The following is a 20085-nucleotide window of genomic DNA, read 5'->3' as shown; positions in this document are numbered from 1 at the left end:
TCCAACTCCATCGCCCTCAGCCTTGACGATAGCCGCCTCCTCCTCCCTCCTCAACTCCTCCCTCAGCCCTTCATCACCCCGCCTCTAGCAACCGCCACCGGCACTTCTAGCCGCCGGCGAGCCTCGTCGGAGCCCACCGAGACACCTTGACGACCCAGGCAACCTCCTCCCACCTCCGGCAATCCCAGACAGCAGGGAAAGGCTCCGAACAGCGAGGAACAAGCCCGATCGGCGAGCAGTTGCACTACAAAAACTGCATCTTTGTGTCGAATTTGCACGCATTTTTCGATCACCTCCGACCTCCGTTTTCGTCGATTTCTTCTCCGATGAGTAGCCCAATATATTGTCTATCACCTCCAATTTGTATCATGCTCTAACTCACTCTCTATCTCTCTCGGTATCGTCTGAAACATCGCTCGACGACAAGCAGTTCCCAGATTCCGATAGTTTTGTGCTGACTTCACACACGCTTTCCGATCACCTCCGGTCTCTGTTTCCACCATCGTCTTCGTCGGTGTGTAGCCCTTTATATTGTTTATCACACGGTATCTCCCTCTCGCTTGGGCTCATTGTCTACCTATTGTTATGTAACTTCGAATATCGCTCATTGTTACTATAACATCTCTTTTGTATCCTAACTGATTGACTTTCCGGCGAGCCCGCAGAACCTGTTGTGACCGGTGCAGCCACCCTGATGAACCATGCTGCCCCTCAACGTCCCCGAGGCAAGTCTCACTTCTTTCAGGTGTTGTATCTACGCGAAATTATGATGTGTGTAGTAGTACATGATGTGAGAGTATAGCTCATGTTCACTCTCAACACACTTTTATTTTCATCACACACTCGTTACATATAACAGTACTCAGCAACACTTAATATCACCATAGTTTGTATTACATGACCACAATTCTCACACACCTTTTACACTGTATTTTTATATAACAACTCAGTTTGTATAACTTTATCATCACTCTCATTTACAACTAGTCAAATAGCAATGACTTCTCACCATACACAAGGACTGGTGATGTGATATGCATTAAGAATTGTAATAATTTAGAATGACGTGAGTAGTAGGAGACCGCATGAAATGCTAAATAAAATTGGTGTAAAAGTTTCGTATGGAAAGTGACTTGGTATAATGTGTCTATGATAATATGTGTAAAAGTGACAGTGAGTGTATATGGTAATATGGTAATATCTATATATGTAAAAGTGAGTGTATATGGTAATATCTATATATGTACATGTTGTGTACATATCTATTTTATGCTAAAAAAAGAATTATTAAAAAAGGAATATTTTAAAGATTAGTTTACAATAATTATGATGAGAAATAATTTAAAAAAATTATTTTGGAAAAGATTATTTGAATTAATAAATTTATGATCGTGTAATTGACAGTTGTAGAACGCGGCATTTCATGTGTAAAACAACTGCTAATTTCTATGAGAAGTTTAGAGATCCGAATAGTAAAATATTGATGAAATTGATTTGCATGCATATATATATTAAAGTTACTGTTCACAGTTACTGTTCATAATTTATGATTCTTGATTTTAATTATGTATTATTGCATAGAATTAGTTGTATTTATTTATTATTTCTTGTTATGATTGAGAACCATTAGGAGTTCATAATTTTAGTGACTTTGCGCATCATGAACAAAACCTAGAGACATGTGTGTGCGTTGACTTAGAAACGCAAGAATCGTTAGGATGGGAAAGTCATGGTTTATGTGATCAGATGTGGTTAGTGATGTATCTTCCAGACTCGCACCAGTGATCTGTTTCGTTCTGGGGTTGGTCTGTTGAGCTAGTAGCTTGTTTTGTCACTTTGGTTAGTGACCTATTTCGTCACCTGAGTTTTGCTTGAGTTCGGACAGGCCGAAATCGGATTGCGTGTAGTCCTCTCACCGACTGTTTCTCAGGATTGGATGTGCGTAGTGGATTTATGAACAGTCAGTTATCCGATGATATGAACGTTGACTCTATGTGAGATGTGGACCAGTGAACCATTATAGGATGACTAGTTAAATGACCTCGTTACTTGGATGATTGTGATTTCTTCTGATTGTTATACTCTAGTGGTGGATTGCATTTAGATTATTAGAATTCCAGTGCCATGCTTCTATTGTTATTACTGTTATTGTATTAGTCGTTTGACCATTTCTATTCTTCATTGTGGGATCTTGTCTTATGCCATGCATGCTGACGTACTCCTATTCTCTCGGTTGTATGTCAGATTTAGAGGACGGACAGATTTAGCAAGAGCCAGAGTATTCTTAGCATGAGTGTTTTGGAGGCAGAGCAGAAGAAGAAGTCGAAGCATAGTTATTTCTTTTAATTAGTTGACGGTCCTAGTTTACTTTAGTAGCACTTTCCATTTCCACTTGATCAATGTATTTTTATATTTCTCCAGTATTTCAGTTGGATAGTTTTGTATCAGGGAATGTTTGACCCAAATATTATGTTTGGGATAATATTTTATTTGTGATATGGATCATTTTGTTCTGAGTTGTTTATTATATTCTTGCTAATTGTGATCGGGGACTTGTGACTTCGTATTATATTGCTTGACGTTTAGCGTATTAGATTGAGCAGAAAGGGTCTAGTACTTATTTCTCCTCAGTCTGATACGTCGCGGGCTTGTTCGCGTTCTAGTTCCCTGGTATTTTGGGAAACGGGGTGTGACAGGTTTTCTTGGTGGCCCACGCAGGTCACAGTCCCGAATTCCCACTAGTGAGAATATAATGAATAATTTAGACGCATATCATTATTTCATCCGTAAGACTATACTTAAGCCCTTATCCTATTATCTTGATAAATTATATTTTAGTCCCTACCTTACTCAATTTCGATTTTGATTTTGACTTAACTTTCTTATTCTTCCTGCAATGATTTTGATTCTCGTTTTTCTCTTTCTTCGCCTTTCCTTCAGAACCATATTGGGTACATGTAGCAATGGTAACCCATCTGGTAGTAGTGGCTCGCCGCCCGAAGTGGACTCGCGTCAACTTCTGGTAATGATTCAGGGACTGGAGATGAATCAACAGCATCTGGCCAGGCACTTGCAGCGGGAGCCTCACCAGCCTTCCCCTCATATAGAGCTTGGTGTTAGAGAATTCTGGTACATACGACCTCCTTCTTTCTCTAGTGCTGATTGATCTCTAGCAGCAGAAGAATTCCTTAAGGTTACTGAGACCATTCTCACGGTGACCCGTATTGCTCCTACGGAGTGGGTGGATCTTATGGACATCCAGCTCACTGATACTGCACGGATTTGGTAGATGGCTGAGAAGACCCATCTTGAGAGGCCGATTCTGTGGGAGACATTCACGGATCGCTTCAACGAGAAATACTTTCCCCAGTCTGCCCAAGACGAGCTTCTGCGTCAAATTGTCGAGCTCAAGTAGAGAGATCGATCGGTTGATGAGTACGAAGCTGAGTTCTCCTCTCTTAGCTGATACGCTCCTCACCTGGTTATCGACCCCACCATCAGGAGGCATCAGTTCTAGAAGGGTCTAGACAAGTATATCAGGTCGGCTCTGGCTGGTAGGGCACTTACGACTCATGACGCTGTACTGGATGCATCACGTGAGATCGAGAGTATCCAGAAGAAACCTGAAGACCTACATGTGATCAACAGTAGACCACCAATAGCTCCAGCACAGAATATTGAGCGTCTCCCTCTGAGGCAGCAGACTCCGCAGAGGCAACAGTTTTCTCAGTGATAACCACTTCCTTAGGGCCACCCCTATCAGCGCTCTGGAGTGTAGACTCGCAACCAGCCTTCGGTGAAGTGTTCCTATTGTGACTTCACTAGGCTTACCCAGCAGGAGTACCGCAAGCGTCTTCGTATGTGCTACACTTGTGGATCCCCCAGCCATGTCAGTCAGGACTGTCCGCAGCGGCAGCAGGCCCGCTTGCCCCCACCTCCAGTTCGGGCAGCTCTTCCAGCTCCACCTCGACCAGGCCTAGTAGCACAGGCTCAACAAGGACCCTATCCCCCAGCAGGGCCTTTTCTTCCATAGAAGCAAGTTTATCAAGAGGCGCGAAGGTAGCAACCACCACGTCAGACATTCATGTTGATGGATGTGGAAGCTGAGGCGAACGACCAGATCATTACTGGTAAGAGTTGGTCATTCTCAGTTTTGCTTGCATATGATTTTTCCTTAATTAGTATTACCTGATGATATTATGATAGTATTTGTTATAAGTGCTAACTTAGTTGTGTTCTCCTTCTTCTGCATTAGGCAAGGTTCTTGTTTCTTCCGTCCTAACATTATCACTTTTTAACTCAGGAGCTTCCCACTGTTTCTTGTCTCGCCGTTTCATGACTACACATTCTCTTCCTATGACTTCTCTTTCCTCGGGCTAGAATATCAACATTGGCAGTGGTGTCTTGGTGGTATCCTGATACGGATGTACCTTCTCTTCGGGAGCTTAGCGATCCTCATGGGAGCTTGAGGATAGATGATTCTCATGGTATCTTGAGAATAGAGTAGAGGAGTCGTGGACGAGGTCATTGGAGGTGGCGAAGTCGAAGGATTCATCAAAACTGTAGGAATTACAGCTGGGCTCTGGCCGGTCGACCGACTTGGTCACAGCGGTCGACCGCGTAGTGCACAGACCCAGACTGTGTCTCTGGACTGAGAGCGGTTGACCGATGTAGGCGCTGCGGTCAACCGGAAACCCTGTAATCGATTTTTCCAGAAATCGATGTTCTGGCTGGTCGACCGACTTGGTCTCAGCGGTCGACCACGTAGCGGTTATGGGCCTGGGCCTGTTTCCTACACCGTTTAGGATTTCTTTTTAGTATAAATAGAAACACGACTTGTCTAGGGTTGATCACTCAGATTGTAATCAGAAAAGAGATCAGGGAGGTTGTTCTTTGATCTAGAGAGATTGTGAGAGAGAGATTTTGTAAATCCAATTGATTCTCATAATCTAGAGAAGGTATTTTCCTTCACCCTAATTATAAATCTTGTGTTCTTCTGTCGTTTTCTTCTCTACCCACTCTTGATAATTCCGCGATCAAGAGTGCTCGCACGGCGACTCGTATCAAGTTGGTATCAGAGCACCTAGATCCTATGAAGGGGGAACCTGTGTATGGTCCTTACTCGCTCACAGTACAAGAAGCTTGGCGAGATCCTTATTTCCTTAGAGGGAGTCCAGAAATTAAGGAAGGAGAAGATGACTAAAGCAGATAATTCAGCAAGACTTGATGCCATAGAGAAGCAGATTGAGACGATCGGAACGACTCTTACTCAACTCGTGGGTCTCATCAACGGAGGAGACAAAAAGGAGGAATCTTCTTCGAAGGGTAAGAAGAAACTCGTCGAATCCGACGAAGAGAGCGAGAAATCTGATTCAGAGGGGGAGACTGAGATTGTCAAGACTGTTGGACATCAAGGGGGTAAGAATAATTACCTGAATCTGAAGATTGACTTCAAGGTTGAGATTCCTGTTTATGATGGGAATATCAATGTGGAGAAGCTTGATGATTGGATCGAACGTATGGAGATGTACTTCACTCTCTACGGATATTCGTCCAAGAAGAAGATAGTGTTCGCGACATTGAAGCTTTCAGGGTACGCGTTGACGTGGTGAAAATCCTATTGCAAACAGGAGAAGAAAGCGGCGTCGTAGAACAAGTTCAAGGAGCTACTTCAGAAACAGTTCTATCCAGTGGGGTTCCTTGAGAAGCATTGGTACAAGTGGTATGACTTACGCCAAAAGTTTAATCAGACCGTTCAAGAGTACACGACGGAGTTCCAGCAGCAGGCGATGGTTCTAAACATCGCAACGGACGAGTACTCCATCTTCATGAAGTACATGGCGGGTCTGAATGATTACATCCGGAAGAAGATGAAGCTGTTTTCGGTTGAGACAATCGCAGAGGTGAGCGTGAAGGCCATTGCCATTGAGGGCAGGCAGAAGAAGGGAAACGAGACAAAGGGGGATTCCAAACCATCGGGGAGCAAGACGGGTGGCTCTCAGTCTAAGGATGAGAAGAAGAAGGGTGACTAGGGGAAAGCAGGATTGACATGCAATCACTGCAAACAGACAGGGCACGTGACTGATCGTTGCTGGGATAAGTATCCTCATCTGAAGCCAAAAGGGTTGAAGAAGAAGGAGAAGAAGAAGGCGTACGTGATAGCACAGGGTCCGAAGGAGGTTCTCGGAATGACTGAACCCAATAGTAGTCTTAACCTTATGGCGGGGAAGTAGGCCACTAAAGAAGATGATGACCCGAGGGAACAGCTCTTTGTTCTGAAGTTGCAGGTCAAGACCAGTTTAGTGGATGCTATTATAGATACAGGGAGCCAGAAAAATCTGATATCTGAGGCATTAGTACAGAAGCTAGGATTAAAGACGGTGAAGCATCTGAAGCCCTATCCATTAGGGTGGATTCAGAAGAAGGCGGGATTGAGTGTGGTGAACCAGTGTTCATTCAGATTTGCACTCCATGAGTCGTATATTGACGAGGTCACATGCGACGTGGTTCTGTTGGATGTTTGCCAAGTTATTTTGGGCAATCCTTATTTGTGGGATATATACGCAGTATATGATCGGCAAGCCCAAAAGTATACATTCATCAAGGATGGCGAGCAATTCATTTTTCGTTCAGCATCTCTTCCACAGGAGACGAGCTTGGTGATGGTGACTTAGGCTAAGAGGTTGGTGAATGCGGGCAGAAAGTTCGTTTTATTGTTCATTCGGCCTTATGAAGAGCAGCTGAGTAGGATGTGTTTGTCCACCTTGAGCAAGCTCCAGGAGGGAGATCTTGACAGGTTAAAGGCCAAGTATGCAGACTTGTTTTCAGAGATCACGGGACTACCACCACGTCGAGGTGTAGAGCATGAGATTATATTGACCGGGGAGAGTTCCTTAGGGACTACCACCACGTCGAGGTGTAGAGCATGAGATTATATTGACCGGGGAGAGTTCCTTACCTAACATAGGCCTATACCGCACATCAGTACAGGAGTCCGAGGAGATCAAGAAGCAGGTTCAGGAGCTCTTGAAGATGGGAGTGATTGTGCTGAGTTGTTCGCCTTGCGGGTCACCAGTGTTGTTGGTGCCCAAAAAGGATGGAGGCTGGTGCATGTGCTTAGATTACTGGGCGCTCAACAAGATAACCATCAAGAATCGCTACCCATTACCGCGGATCGATGATCTTATGGACCAGTTGGAGGGAGCGAGGTTTTTCACGAAGCTGGATTTAAAGTCTGGTTACCATCAGGTGAGGATTCGGGAGGAAGACACTTGGAAGTCTGCGTTCAAGACCAAGCAGGGCCTGTTCGAGTGGTTGGTGATACCGTTTGGATTGTGCAATGCTCTGGCTACCTTTATGAGGCTTATGAATGATTTGTTGCGACCTTTTATAGAGGATTTTGTGATAGTTTACCTTAATGATATCTTGGTGTACAGCAGGACTTGGGAGGAGCATCTCGTTCATATTGAGAGGGTATTTGAAGTGTTGCAGGACGGACAGCTGAAGCTCAACGGGAAGAAGTGTGAGTTCGGGAAGGACGAGTTGGTGTATCTCGGCTTCATCGTAGGGAAGGGCCAGCGGAGGATAGATCCAGGCAAGGTGGAGGTGATCACGAAGTGGCCAACGCCGAAGATAGTGACTGAGGTGAGGAGCTTTATGGGGGCTTGCCAGTATTTACGCAAGTTTATTCGATATTTTTTGACTTATGTGACACCGTTACATGGCCTCACAAAGGCTAAAGTTCAGTTTGAGTGGGGGAGGACGCATGAGGAGGCTTTTCAGTTGCTAAAAAGGAAGATCTCGGAGGCACCGGTGTTGGCGTTGCCGAATTTGCAGCGGACTTTGGAGGTGGAGACAGACGCGTCTAGTTATGCGATGGGCGCGGTGTTGATTCAGGATGGGAAGCCAGTGGAATACCATTATGAGAAGTTTTCGGGTGCTGTTGTGAACTACCCAACCTACGACAATGAGTTCTACGCACTATATCAAGCAATTAAGCATTGGAGGGTGTACTTGTTGGGGAAGGAGGTGGTCGTGCATTCAGATCATAAGCCGTTGGAGTTCTTACATGCCCAGACGAAGCTACAGCAGGCACGGCACATGAAGTGGATGTCTTATTTGATGGCTTTCAACATCATTATTAGGTACAAGAAGGGGGCGACGAACAAGTTGGCCGATATGTTATCTCGCCCACCGATAAGGTCGTTGTTGGTGGCGACGCGTATTCAGCCCTTGGTTCCTTTGGAGTATGTACAGCTGTATGCATCCAGTAGAGACTTCGGTAGTGTGTTTGAGCAGGCGAAGGCTGGTCGAAGGGGGGAGTATGCACTTGGAGAAGATGGCTTGTTGTATCGTGGGACATCACTATACATTCCGAAGGATGGTGATAGGTTACAGTGGATTCGGGAAGCACATACCTCGCGTGTGCAAGGTCATTTTGACATCCAGAAAACGCTTCTCAATCTACGGCGACATGTGTTTTGGCCACGGATGCTTGATGATGTGACCAAGTATGTTGGAGGGTGTAAGTTATGCTGTATTTCGAAGCGTGTACCTATCATTACCGGTTCCTTCTAGGCCGTGAGAAAGCATTTCTATGGATTTTCTAGGAGGGTTGCCGACTACGAAGCGCGGGCATGACTATTTGTACGTTGTGGTGGACCGGTTCAGTAAGATGGTGTTTTTGATTCCTTGTAAGAAGACCGTGACGGGAGCGGGTGCAGCACAATTATTCTTTGAGCATGTGTGGAAGCACTTTGGGTTGCCGAGTTCGATTATTTCGGATCGGGATAGCCGTTTTCTCGGGCATTTTTGGTATTCTTTGTGGAGTTTGATGGACACTAAATTAAAAAAGAGCACGGCCTTTCATCCACAAACAGACGGACAAACGGAGGTAGTCAACCGGACTATGGTGCACATGTTGCGGGGGTATAATTCCAGGCATCCTAAGACTTGGGATGAGAGTTTACCATATTTGCAGTTTGCTTTTAATCGGGCGATTCATGGATCTTTCGGAAAGTCACCGTTTGAGACTTGTTATGGATTTTTACCGCCGAGCCCATTTGATCTTGTGTTTTCGTGTGAAGCCACAGTGGACGGCAAGGATGGGAGTGAAAGACAATGTGCTCAGTGATTTCTCGAGAAGATTGCACATATTCATGCCACGGTTGAAGCTCAATTGAAGAAATCACAAGCTAAGTATAAGGCGAAGCATGATCAACATCGGGTTCCTTGCTCAATTGAAGAAATCACAAGCTAAGTATAAGGCGAAGCATGATCAACATCGGGTTCCTTGTAACTTTATTAAAGGTGATATGGTATGGCTAAAATTGAGTAAGGAGAGGCTAAAAGGAGAAGGGAAGAAGTTGAAGCCTATTCGTTATGGTCCGTTTCGGATTCTCGATCAGATTGGCGACAACGCTTTATGCTTAGATTTGCCGCCATACTTAGGCATGTATTCGGTGATCAATGCCGAGTACTTGAAGTTGTTTGAGCCTCCGTTATTGGATGATGAAGGTGATGACAAGATGATCTTACCGCATGTTGAAGACTTGTGGTTTGATAGAGAGGAGCTACTGAATTGGAACGGAAGACGACCACGACGAGGCGGGGGACGAAGGAGTCGTTTCTCATTGGACGTCAAGATCAGGTTTCTAGCAAGGCTAAGTAGTTCAACAGAGAAGGAGGGGCTCGCGAGTTCCCTCAGCTGAAGTTCTAACTTGAATGGGACTTCAAGTTCCTAAAGGGGGACCCATGATACGGGTATATCTTCTCTTCGGGAACTTAGCAATCCTCATGGGAGCTTGAGGATAGATGATTCTCATGGTATCTTGAGAATAGAGTAGAGGAGTCGTGGACGAGGTCATTAGAGGCGGCAAAGTCGAAGGATTCGTCAAAACTACAGGAATTACAGCTAGGCTCTGGCCGGTCGACCGACTTGGTCACAGCGGTCGACCGCATAGTGCACAGACCCAGACTGTGTCTCTGGACTGAGAGCGGTCGACCGATGTAGGCGCTGCGGTTAGTGCACAGACCCAGACTGTGTCTCTGGACTGAGAGCGGTCGACCGATGTAGGCGCTGCGGTCGACCGAAAACCCTGTAATCGATTTTTCCAGAAATCGATGTTTTGGCCGGTCGACCGACTTGGTCTCAGCGGTCGACCGCGTAGCGGTTATGGGCCTGGGCCTGTTTCCTGCACCGTTTAGGATTTCTGTTTAGTATAAATAGAAACACGATTTTTTTAGGGTTGATCACTCAGATTGTAATCAGAAAAGAGATCAGGGTTGCTCTTTGATCTAGAGAGATTGTGAGAGAGAGATTTTGTAAGTCCAATTGATTCTCATAATCTAGAGAAGGTATTTTCCTTTGCCCTAATTATAACTCTTGTGTTCTTCTGTCGTTTTCTTCTCTACCCACTCTTGATAATTCCGCGATCAAGAGTGCTCGCACGGCGACTCGTATCATATCCAGCAGTTACGAAGCATGTCCTGTAGTCATCTGTGAGAGAGAGCTCTTCACAGATTTCCTAGTGATCGATTTGTCGAACTTCGAAGCAGCATTTGGAATGGATTGGTTGGGGAAATTCTTCGCCACCATCGATTGTTGCCGTCGAAGTGTGGTATTTGAGATACCGGATCACCCGAGGTTTGAATTCCTTCCTCAATGGTAGTATCTCGGCTGGACCTATGAAGTACAGACCAGACCGAAGGAGGTGACGTTTGCTACCATGCAAATGGAACCCGAGAAGCTAATTATAGTTCGAGAATTTGATGATGTATTCCCCGATAACATTTACGGGTTGCCACCGGATCGGGCGATCGAGTTTTCCATAGAAGTGAAGCCTGGTACTGCCCCGATCTCTAAGACCCCTTATCGTATGCCTCTGGCTGAGTTGGCTGACTTTCGGACTCAGTTAGATGATCTTATGCAGAGAAGCTTGATACGACCTAGTGTATCAGCCTAGGGAGTACCCGTATTGCTTGTGAATAAGAAGGATGGATCCAAGCAGATATGCATCGACTATCGGGAGTTGAATGCTGTGACAGTGAAGAATAAGTACCCTCTTCCCCATATCAATGATATATTTGACCAATTAGGAGGATCAAGAGTATTTTCTAAGCTGGACCTACAGAGCGGATATCACCAGGTGAAGGTCAAAGACTCTAATGTTCCTAAGACTATGTTCCGGACGAGATACGGACACTATGAGTTCTTAGTGATGCCGTTTGTTCATGAACTTGATGAATTTGGTGTTCTACAACGTGTTGGACAAGTTTGTAGAGGTTTTTATTAATGATATCTTGGTATGCTCTAAGAGTGAAACAAAGCATGCGGAGCACTTGTAGTATGTGTTGTAGACCCTAAGAGAGCATCGTTTATTCGTCAAGTACAGTAAGTGCAAGTTCTAGCTAGATCGCATCGCGCTTCTAGGGCACGTGGTGTCAGGAGACGGCATATCTGTGGACCCGGAGAAAGTATTTGCTGTTAGGGATTGGCTTACCCCTAGGACAATATCTGACATTAAGAGCTTCCTGGGGCTAGCTGGATACTATTGACGCTTCATTAAGGATTTCTCAAAGATCGCGGAGCTGATGATGCGACTTACGAGGAAGGATATTAGATTCATCTGATCCGACGCTTGTGAGCAGGCGTTCGAGGAGTTGAAGTCTCGACTGATCTCGGCCCCGGTCTTGACGATACCAGACAAGAGTAGGAACTTCAAAGTGCTATGCGATGCATCTGGCAGAGGATTAGGATGTGTTCTCTAGCAGAACGATCATGTGGTAGCATATGCATCTCGTCAGTTGAAGCAACATGAGAAGAATTACTCTACCCACAACCTGGAGTTAGCAGCTGTGGTTTTTGCTGTCAAGCTTTAGAGACATTATTTGTTGGGAGAGCAGGTGAAGGTGTTCATGGATCACAAGAGCTTGTAGTACATTTTTCACGTAGAAGGAGCTCAACATGAGACAACGCAGATGGTTAGAGCTGATGACAGACTACGACCTCGATCTTCAGTACCACCCTAGCAAGGTTAATGTGGTGCCAGACGCTTTGAGCCTGTTGCCGATAATCAGACCATGAACCTTCAGATTCAATCGACATTGGTCGAGCGAATCAAGGCTGCACAGTCAGGTGACACAGTTCTTCAGAGATGCAGGGAGTTAGTAATAGCTGGTCTTCGGTCATAATTTATTATCCACGAGGATAGGTCCTTACGGTTTGGGAGTCATATCTGCGTGCCAGAAGGAGATATTCGAGAAGAAATATTACGGGAAGCTCACAGCTCATTGTATTCTATTTACCCTGGAGGAACGGAGATGTACAAGGACATGAAACTGAACTTTTGGTGGCATGGTATGAAGAGAGATGTTGCTCGCAGTGTGGCGAAGTGTCTTGTCTGTCAGCAGGTGAAGGCAGAGCATCAGCGCATCACATGCCTACTACAGCCATTGCCTATTTTGGAGTGGAAGTGGCAACACGTCACCATGGAATTCTTCACTGGTTTACCTCGGAGCACTAGACAGAATGATGATGTTTGGGTGATCGTAGATCGATTAACCAAATCGGCTCACTTTATTCCGTTCCGAGTGGGACAGTCGACAGAGCTTCTTGCTCAGAAATACATGGAGGAAATTGTGTGATTGCACGGAGTTCCAGTGTGCATCGTCTCGAACCGTGATACCCAATTTACTTCTGAGTTCTGGAAGAGTTTGCAGGCGAGTCTTAGGACCAGTATCAGTTTTAGCACAGCTTATCACCCTCAGACCGATGGACAATCGGAAAAGACGATTCAGATTTTGGAGGATATGCTTAGAGCTTGTATGCTTGACTTTCATGGATCCTGGGAAGATCATCTGCATCTGGTGGAGTTTGCATATAACAATAGTTTCCAGGCTAGCATAGGAATGAGCCCTTTCACAGCATTGTATGGGAGAAAGTGTCGCTCTCCTTTGAGTTGGGACAACGTTGGTGAACGAGAGATTTTGGGACCAGATTGATTACCAAGTCAGTTGATGCTTTCAGGATTATACGGGAACGACTTCGCATAGCGCAAGACCGGTTCAAGCATTAGGCGGGTGCGAAGCGTCGGCACTTGGAGTTTTAGCCAGGTGATCATGTGTTCCTGAAGGTCACCCCCAACCGAGGCACCATTCGCTTTGGGAGGCATGGGAAGTTGAGTTCATGATATGTGGGACCTTTCGACGTATTAGAGAGAGTTGGAGAAGTGACGTATCGACTTGTATTATCACTCGCATTGGCTGGAGTACATGACGTATTCCACATTTCTCAGTTGTTGAGATATATCGGAGATCCGAGTCATGTCATAGATTTCTTAAAGATTAAGGTGCAACTAAATTTGACATACGAGAAGCAGCATATGGCGATTTTGGATCGAAGAGGGAAGACTCTACGGAACAAGACCATCACGCTTGTTTGTGTGATGTGGCATCCAGATTCTCCTGGCGAGTAGACTTGGGAGATTAAGTCTGAGATGCAACAACGATACCCTCATCTATTTTCTGAATCTTAGCTGACACTCATGTATCTTATCTTGTATTGTTCTTGTATTACATTCCCCTTTGCTCATGAACATGCAGTTTATTTTGAATCCTTTTCTATATGAGTTGAATTGAGTCTCCCCTTCTATATTCTGTCCTTGGGTTCTTTGTGCATCACCCTTATTTTAATTCCAATGACGAAATTTATTTTAAGGGGGGTAGAATGTATGACCATAAATTTTTAAATATGATTTGAATAATTTTTCTAGTATTTTAAATATTAAATTATTATTTTTTAAAAAGAGTATTTTTTCCATGTGTTTTCCTCTCTCATCTTTAACTACTCTGCCTCTCTCTCTAATCTCTCATCTCTCCTCCCCACCCCACTTTCTTATTTTCCTCCTCATTTCCCACACACCCCCTCCCTCGTGTTTTCCCCTACTACATCTCTCTCCCTCTCCTACAAATCTCTTCTCTACGTTCTCTCTTTCCAACTCCATCTCTCACTCCCTCTAATCTCTTCCTCCAACTCCTGCTCCTCTCTCTCTTCCTCTAAACCCACAGCCCCACCTCAGACCCACCTCCACCTCCAAGCCGTCGCAAACTCACACCCAACCACCGTCTCACCTCTTCGTCCGCCGCCACTTTTAGCCGCCGACGAGCCCTGTTAGAGCCTACCGAGACACCTCGACGACACCGACAACCTCCTCCCACCTTCGACAATCCCAGACAGCGGGAAAAGGCTCAGAACAGCGAGAAACAAGCCCAATCGGCGAGCAATTGCACTGTAGAAAACTGCAGCTTTGTGACGACTTCGCACGCACTTTTTGATCATCTCTGACCTCTGTTTCTGTCAATTTCTTCTCCTATGAGTAGCCCCATATGCTGTCTATCACCTCCAATTTATCACACTCTAACTCACTCTCTATCTCTCTCGGTATCGTCCGAAACATTGCTCGATGGCAAGTAGTTCGCAGATTCTGACAGTTTTGTACTGACTTCGCACACGCTTTTTGATCACTTCTGGTCTCCGTTTCCACCATCGTCTTCGTCGGTGTGTAGCATTTTATATTGTCTTATCACACGGTATATCTCTCTCTCTCTCTTGGGCTCATTATCCACCTATCGTTATATCACTTCGAATATTGCTCATCGTTACTAACACATCTCTTTTGTTTCCTAACCAATTGACTTTCCGGCGAGCCCGCGGAACCCGTTATGACCCGTGCAGCCACCCTGATGACCCCCCGCTTCCCCTCGACATCCCCGAGACAAGTCTCACTTCTTTCAAGTGTTGTATCTACGTGAAATTGTGATGTGTGTAGTAGTACATGATGTGAGCGTATAGCTCTTGTTCACTCTCAACACACTTTTATTTTCATCACACACTCGTTACATATAACAGTACTCAGTAACACTTAATATCACCATAGTTTGCATTATACAACCACAATTCTCACACACCTTTTACACTGTATTTTTATATAACAACTCAGTTTGTATAACTTTATCATCACTCTCATTTACAACTAGTCAAATAGCAATGACTTCTCACCATACACAAGGACTGGTGATGTGATATACATTAATAATTATAATAATATAGAATGACGTGAGTAGTAGGAGACCGCATGAAATGCTAAATAAAATTAGTGTAAAAGTTTCGTATGGAAAGTGACTTGGTATAATGTGTCTGTGATAATATGTGTAAAAGTGACAGTGAGTGTATATGCTAATATCTATATATGTACATGTTGTGTACATATCTATTTTATGCTAAAAAGGAATATTTTAAAGATTAGTTTAGAATAATTATGATGGGAAATAATTTAAAAGAATTTATTTTGAAAAAGGATTATTTGAATTAATAAATTTATGATCATGTAATTGATAGTTGTAGAACGCGGCATTTCATGTGTAAAACAACTGCTAATTTCTATGAGAAGTTTAGATATCCGAATAGTAAAATATTGATGAAATTAGTTTGCATGCATATATTGATACGAGTTACCGTGCGAGCACCTTTGATCGCAGAATTATCAAAGGTGGATTGAGAAGAGGATGACAGAAACACAAGCATAATTCAGTATATGGCGAAGGAAATTACCTTCTCTAGATTATGAGTATGAAAAGATTACAATCCCTCTCTCACAATCTCACTAGAATCGAGAACAAACTCTCAATTCTCACTAAACCCTAATACAATGACTAGAATCTCTCTTAATTACCTCTGATTGTTTAGAAACTCTAAAACAATCCTTTTTATAGGTGTACAAACGAGGGTGGCAAAGTAGTAAATAACCAAGCCCAAAACCAACAGGAATTCGTGTGAACAGAGACCCAAACGAATCAGGAAACTATCGATGAGTCGACTCATGACTGAGATGAGTCGACTCGTCCGAAACTGGACAAAACACAAAAGCCAACGATGAGTCGACTCATGACAGTCATGAGTCGACTCAACCTGATGAGTTGACTCATGACTGTTATGAGTCGACTCACGGGTTGAAAACTGAATACTTCGATTCTTCTGCACGTCGTCTCGTTTCACGCTTCCTCCTGTGTTCCCTTGTACTATTTGACACCTCTATTCTCATGTTATCATGAGAATCATCTATCCTCAAGATCCCATGAGGATCGCTAAGTTTCGAAGAGAAGATACACACGTATCATGGGTCCCCCCCTTTAGGAACTTGAAGTCCCGTTTAAGTTAGAACTTTTGCTGAGGAAACTCTCGAGCTCCTCCATCTTTTCTGCACCATCTGGCCTTACTAGGAATCCGATCTCGACGTCCGATCGGAAATAACTCATTCGTCCCACGTCTCGTCGTAGTCACCGTTCGCTCTAAGTTGCAATCCTTTGTCGATGGTTTTTCTAGAAATCTAATGCACAGCGAGATAAACTTCTTGCTTGCATTCATTAGTCTCTTCGCTCACGTCACCGTCCCCAAGCTTGTCTCCCTCGGAAGAGATGCCGAACGAAATCTGAACTTTTCATCATCCTTAGTGAAGGTGTACTTTTGAGCCCGCCTCTCGTAGATCGCATATCTATCCCATAAGTACGAATTACCCAGTATAATCTGACAAACATCCAATAGAACGACGTCGCACGTGACCTCGTCAATATACGACTCGTGGAGTGCAAATCTGACAGTGCATTGATCAACTACACTCAGTTTCACCTCCTTCTGAATCCACCCCAATGGATAGGGCTTCGGATGCTTGACCATCTTCAGACCCAGCTTCTGAACCAATACCTCAGATATCAAATTCTTCTCGCTACCTAAATCAACAATGGCATCAACCAAATTGGTCTTCACTTGCAACTTAAGAACAAAGAGTTGCTCTCTCGGGTCGTCGTCCTCTTTCGTGGTCTGCTTTCCCGCCATAAAGTTGAGACTGCTATTGGGCTCTGTCATTCCCGGGACTTTTTTCGGACCTTGAGCTATCATGTATGCCTTTTTTTCCTCCTTCTTCTTCAACCCTCTTGGCTTGAGATGATGATACTTCTCCCAGCACCGATCAGCTATGTGCCATGTCTTCTCGCAGTGACTACAAATCAGCCCTGCTTTCCCTAGATCACCTTCTTCTTCTCCTCCTTAGATTGAGAACCACTAGACTCACCTCCCGTCTGTTTGGAGTCTTCCTTAGCCTCGTTGCCCTTCTTTTGCTTGCCCTCGAGGGCAATAGCCTTCACGCTCGCCTCTGCAATTGATTCCACCGTGAATAGCTTCATCTCCTTTCGGATGTAATCGCTCAATCCCGCCATATACTTCATAAATATGGAATATTCCTCCGTCGCAATGTTGAGGACCATCGCCTGCTGCTGGAACTCCGTGGTGTATTCTTGAACGGTTTGATTGACCATTTGGCGTAAGCCGTACCACTTGTACCAACGCTCTTCAAGGAATACCACCGGGTAGAACTGCTTCCTCAGTAACTCCACGACACCGCCTTCTTCTCCTACTTGCAGTAGGATTTGCACCACGTCAACGCGTGCCCTGAAAGCTTTAAAGTCGCGAACACAATCTTCTCTTTCGACGAATAGCCATAAAAAGTAAAATACGTCTCCATCCGCTCGATCCAGTCATCAAGCCTCTCGACGTCAACACTCCCATCATAAACATGAATCTCCACCTTGAAGTCAATCTTCAGGTTCTGATAAGAATTCTTACCCCCTTGATGTAATGTAGCCTTAACGGTCTCCTCCTCCTCGTCAGAATCTGAATCTACTCTTTCCACATCGGACTCAACAATTTTCTTCTAAGAAGATTCACCTTGTTTGCCACCTCCATGGATAAGACTGACGAGTTGTGTGAGAGTTGAACCTATCATCTCGATCTGCTTTTCTAATGCATCAATCCTCGCTGAATTGTCTCCTTCAGCCATCTTCTTTCTCCTTAAAACCTGGACTCCTTTCAATAAAATAAGGATCTCACCAAGCTTCTTGTATTGCGATCGAGTCAGGACCATACACAAGATGCCCCCTTCGCAGGATCTGATCGCTCTGATACCAACTTGATACGAGTTGTCGTGCGAGCACCTTTGATCACGGAATTATCAAAGGTGGGTTGAGAAGAGGATGACAGAAACACAAGTACAATTTAGTATATGACGAAGAAAATTACCTTATCTAGATTATGAGTATGAAAAGATTACAATTCCTCTCTCACAATCTCACTAGAATCGAGAACATACTCTCAATTCTCACTAAACCCTAATACAATGATTAGAATCTCTCTTAATTACCTTTGATTGTTTAGAAACCTTAAACAATCCTTTTTATAAGTGTACAAACGAGGGTGGCAAAGTGGTAAATAACCAAGCCAAAAACCAACAGGAATTCGTGTGAACAGAGACCCAAACGAATCAGAAAACTGTCGATGAGTCGACTCATGACTGAGATGAGTCGACTCATCCGAAACTGGACAAAACACAAAAGCCAGCGATGAGTCGACTCATGACAGTCATGAGTCGACTCAACCTGATGAGTCGACTCATGACTGTTATGAGTCGACTCACGGGCTAAAAACTGGATACTTTGATTCTTCTGCTCGTCGTCTCGTTCCACGCTTCCTCCTGCGTTCTCTTGTACTGTTTGACACCTCTATTCTCATGTTATCATAAGAATCATCTATCCTCAAGCTCCTATGAGGATCGCTAAGTTCCGAAGAGAAGATACACCCGTATCATATATATATTAAAGTTACTGTTCACAATTACTGTTCATAATTTACGATTCTTGATTTTAATTATGTATTATTACATAGAATTAGTTGTATTTATTTATTATTTCTTGTTGTGATTGAGAACCATTAGGAGTTCATGATTTTAGTGACTTTGCGCGTCATGAACAAAACCTAGAGACATGTGTGTGTGTTGACTTAGAAACACAAGAATCGTTGGGATGGGAAAGTCATGATTCATGTGATCGGATGTGGTTGTTGATGTATCTTCCAGACTCGCACCAGTGATATGTTTCGTTCTGGGGTTGGTCTGTTGAGCTAGTAGCTTGTTTCGTCACTTTGGTCAGTGACCTATTTCGTCACCTGAGTTTTGCTTGAGTTTGGATAGGCCAAAATCGGATTGCGTGTAGTCCTCTCACCGACTGTTTCCCAGGATTGGATGTGCGTAGAGGATTTGTGAACAGTCAGTTATTCGATGATATGAACGTTGACTCTATGTGAGATGTGGACCAGTGAACCATTATAGGATGACTAGTTATATGACCTCGTTACTTAGATAAAAGTTGTTTCTTCTGATTATTATACTCTAGTGGTGGATTGCATTTAGATTATTAGAATTCCAGTGCCATGCTTCTATTATTATTACTGTTATTGTATTGGTCGTTCGACCGTTTCTATTCTTCATTGTGGGATCTTACCTTGTGCCATGCACGCTGAAGTACTCCTATTCTCTCGGGTTGTATGTTAGATTTAGAGGACGGACAGATTCAGCAAGAGCCAAGGTATTCTCAGTAGGAGTGATTTGGAGGCAGAGCAGAAGAAGAAGTCGAAGCTTAGTTATTTCTTTTAATTAGTTGACGGTCCTAGTTTACTTTAGTAGCACTTTCCATTTCCACTTGATCAATGTATTTTTATTTTTCTCCTGTATTTCACTTGGATAGTTTGTATCCACTAGTAGAAAAACTAGCAACCTAGACGGAACAAACTAGACGGAATTTTTTTCCGTCTAGTTTGGGTCAAACTAGACGGAATTAATTCCGTCTAGTTTGTTCCGTCTAGGTTGAAACAAACTAGACGGAAAGTTCCGTCTAGTTTGTTAATCTAGACGGAAAGATCAACCTAGACGGAAATTCCGTCTAGGTTGCCTCAACCTAGACGGAATTTTCCGTCTAGGTTAAAGGTCAACCTAGACGGAAATTCCGTCTAGGTTGACTAGTCAACCTAGACGGAAATTCCGTCTAGGTTGAGGCAACCTAGACGACGGAAATTCCGTCTAGGTTGACTAGTCAACCTAGACGGAAATTCCGTCTAGGTTGACTAGTCAACCTAGACGGAAATTCCGTCTAGGTTGACTAGTCAACCTAGACGGAAATTCCGTCTAGGTTGAGGCAACCTAG

General features: G+C 44.1%; 1 long non-coding RNA gene across 1 annotated transcript; it reads left to right on the top strand.

Annotated features, from left to right (window-relative positions):
- On the top strand, positions 7–4877 carry LOC109834037. Its single transcript, XR_002245431.1, has 4 exons — positions 7–545; positions 666–745; positions 2245–4130; positions 4304–4877. It is a non-coding gene; the product is annotated as an uncharacterized LOC109834037 (long non-coding RNA).

This window comes from Asparagus officinalis, chromosome 3 (genome assembly GCF_001876935.1).
Source record: "Asparagus officinalis chromosome 3, Aspof.V1, whole genome shotgun sequence".
Lineage (NCBI taxonomy): Eukaryota > Viridiplantae > Streptophyta > Magnoliopsida > Asparagales > Asparagaceae > Asparagus > Asparagus officinalis.
This window is presented reverse-complemented; position numbering and strand designations above follow the sequence as displayed.